Source organism: Arachis ipaensis, chromosome B08, assembly GCF_000816755.2.
Source record: "Arachis ipaensis cultivar K30076 chromosome B08, Araip1.1, whole genome shotgun sequence".
In the NCBI taxonomy this organism is placed as follows: domain Eukaryota; kingdom Viridiplantae; phylum Streptophyta; class Magnoliopsida; order Fabales; family Fabaceae; genus Arachis; species Arachis ipaensis.
The window spans coordinates 113,621,209-113,624,306 of NC_029792.2; the positions used below are offsets into that span (position 1 = coordinate 113,621,209).

The window sequence follows — 3,098 nt, forward strand, 5'->3', positions numbered from 1 at the left end:
TGATAAAGTAATTTAATATAATTTTTAAATTATTTAAAATAGTTTAGTTCAGTTGAGATTTTAATCATGTTACACTACAAACACCTCTACGACAATTGATGAATGTAACTTTATACTTATATATATTGAACAAATGCTTATTAGAGATTAAAGAAAAAAACACACAACTAATTAGCTCACTATGATGCACGGATATGGACCTGTCGACACATAAATTTTAAAATTTTATAAGATACGGGGACACGCATACATGTAAAATATAAAATATTGTTGAGTTAAGAAATTAACTAAACTAATTGATGATGACAAACATTATTTTTTGGTGGGTTAAACATCCAATTAGTTTTTAATTGATTTTGTTTAAGTGTTGCAGGCCAAAGAAAAACAAAGCAGCAACTTAAATGGATGGAAAATAAAACCAAAGCTGGTGGGCTACAAAACAATAACAACCCAAAAGAAACAAAGCAATAAAATTAGATGGGCCAAAGAAATCAAACGGACTGAATGAATCCTAACCAACCCAAACCCGAATTGATCACTCAAAGCTGATCCCTCCAAAATACACTCCCCAAAGGCAACACTCACTTTTTCCTCTTCGGTCAGAACTCAGAGAAGAAAGAGAGAGAGCTTCGTTCCTAAGTATTCATCAAAGAAGAAAGAAAGAGAAGGGTTAAGCAAAAATGTTGAGATCTAATCACCCACATCAAACCATATTAAGATAAGTCAGAAGTTAAAGGTGATTCATTTCCTTTTACATGCATTTTATTTTCTTCATCTCCAATTTTCTGCCAATTCGATTTGGGATACATGGGAAAGGTGATCTCTGATAAACTCTGCTGCAAATCTATGGTCAAATTTGTATCTTAGGGACCAAATAGTGTTTCAATGGCTCAGATCTGGATTTACCATTGAAAATATTTTTTCTCTGCTATCCTATGGCTTTCGGTCAAGGAAGAAGGTCAGAACCAAAGTTCCTAATTTGAAGATTAACTGGAAAAAGTGATGTGGTAAGTTGGTAGCACACAGCCCAAGGAGTGGACCTAGGAGAGAGCAACTCAACAACATGCAAGGAGATACAAAAGAAGATTGTTCATCATTCTGAAGCCAAGGAGAGATAACCAGTGTTTTGAGGTTTATGTTCTGAGAAGAGTTCTCTGAAGAAGTTCATCAACTTGGAGAGTGCTTCCTAGTCAAAGGAGCATTCCGCCAGAATGAGGAACTAAATCAGAGGCAAGCAAATCTGGTTTATCACATAGCAAAGAGGCTGTTGAAGCATTAATCTCCTTCATGTTTTACAGATTGTAATTTTCTTTTCAATGTTTATCTTTCTGTAATTTTTTGAGGTAAAAGGCAGAATGAGAGAGCTCAAGTAAAAGCCTAAAAGTGAAAAGAGGCAGAGTGATACACTTGAGTGAAAAGTCTAAAGTGATTTCAGATTTCTTTAGGTTAATTCTATGTCTTGTATCTTGTACCTGTGAGGTACTCATTTCTTAGTTGGGTGAGCACTAAGAGTGAAGAGTTAGGTATTAGCATAACCAAGTCAAGTTAGGTTAGAACTTGAGAGTGAAATGATTGTGTCAATTCTATGGAATTGGTGTATATAATACTTTAACTATAGTGAAAATTCTACCACTGTTGTGGTAAAGATTGGATGTAAGTTGCATTGCACAAGGCAACCGAACCAGGATACACGATGGTGTCAACTTCTCTCTTCTCTGCTCTGTTCTGTTTTCTGATATTCATGAGACAAATGAAATTATCTCATAAATTTTCCACTGCTGAGTTCAAACAGATTCAGATTGAAAGTTTGTTTTAAAGGGTTATTTAATTAAAGTAAAAGAAGGTCATAGATTCAACCCCATTCTCTAAGCCTTCTACAACCTTCAAGTATTTTTTAGATAAATCGTAATGATATTTTGATATTTTATTGATATTAAAATATAAAAAATTTTTAATTATTTTTAATGTCTTATTTTAATTATAAGTTTAATTACTCTGTTGGTCCCTATAGTTTCGTAAAATTTTCAATTAGGTCCCTATACTTTTTTCCTTTTAATTTGGTCCCTATGCCAATTTTTTTTTCAATTAGGTCCCTCTTGATAATAATTGTCTTAATTGTATAGGAACCCAACTAAAAAAAAAAATTGGTGCAGGGACTCAAATAAAAGAAAAAAAAGTGTAGGGACTCAATTAAAAAAAATTGGTGCAAGGACTCAATTAAAAAGAAAAGAAGTATAGGGTCCTAATTAAAATTTTCGCGAAACTATAGGACCAATAGGGTAATTAAATCTTAATTATATTAAGTATTTAAGATATTTTTTTTAATAAATAATAATATATACTATATCTAAATTTATTTCAAAAATATATATTAAGAATAAGACTGGACACGCTGACACGTGATGGTATTTAGGTGTGTCCAAGCATGTCCGAAGAAGAATTTTTTATTTTTTATTAAGATACGGTTGGACACAATAAATACGTGTGTCAGACGAGTATTAATAAGTATCATATCCAAAATATATCCGACATACAAATACGACAACTCAGCGAATATTTCATAGTTACCTCAAAATGTGTATGTAAAAGTAACATACTTGAGTTTCACCTCTATTCAAGCAATGAAAATTTAAACTTATAGTTGACTTTTAGTAATAAGTACATAGCTTGTCTATTTCAATGTCAGATACTTGATTCACTCCCGTAACAAATTGAAACGCGAAGAAGAAAGGTACAATATACTGAAACATGAGGAAAAAATTGAGATTATTAAACTATTTTAAAAAAATAAATATAGAAACCACCTTTTGGTTGGTTACTATTANCAACTCAGCGTAGTTACCTCAAAATGTGTATGTAAAAGTAACATACTTGAGTTTCACCTCTATTCAAGCAATGAAAATTTAAACTTATAGTTGACTTTTAGTAATAAGTACATAGCTTGTCTATTTCAATGTCAGATACTTCAGATACTTGAGTAACAAATTGAAACGCGAAGAAGAAAGGTACAATATACTGAAACATGAGGAAAAAATTGAGATTATTAAACTATTTTAAAAAAATAAATATAGAAACCACCTTTTGGTTGGTTACTATTA

At 31.4% G+C, this 3,098-nt stretch overlaps 2 long non-coding RNA genes across 2 annotated transcripts in view; both read right to left on the reverse strand.

Annotated features, from left to right (window-relative positions):
* LOC110266031 overlaps nt 1-3,098 on the reverse strand; it is a 21,175-nt gene that overhangs the window by 9,744 nt on the left and 8,333 nt on the right. The window lies entirely within an intron of this gene.
* LOC110266032 overlaps nt 1-3,098 on the reverse strand; it is a 10,305-nt gene that overhangs the window by 4,643 nt on the left and 2,564 nt on the right. Inside the window, exon 2 of the long non-coding RNA XR_002352884.1 lies at nt 540-545. This is a non-coding gene — a long non-coding RNA (uncharacterized LOC110266032). The remainder of the gene's footprint in view (nt 1-539; nt 546-3,098) is intronic.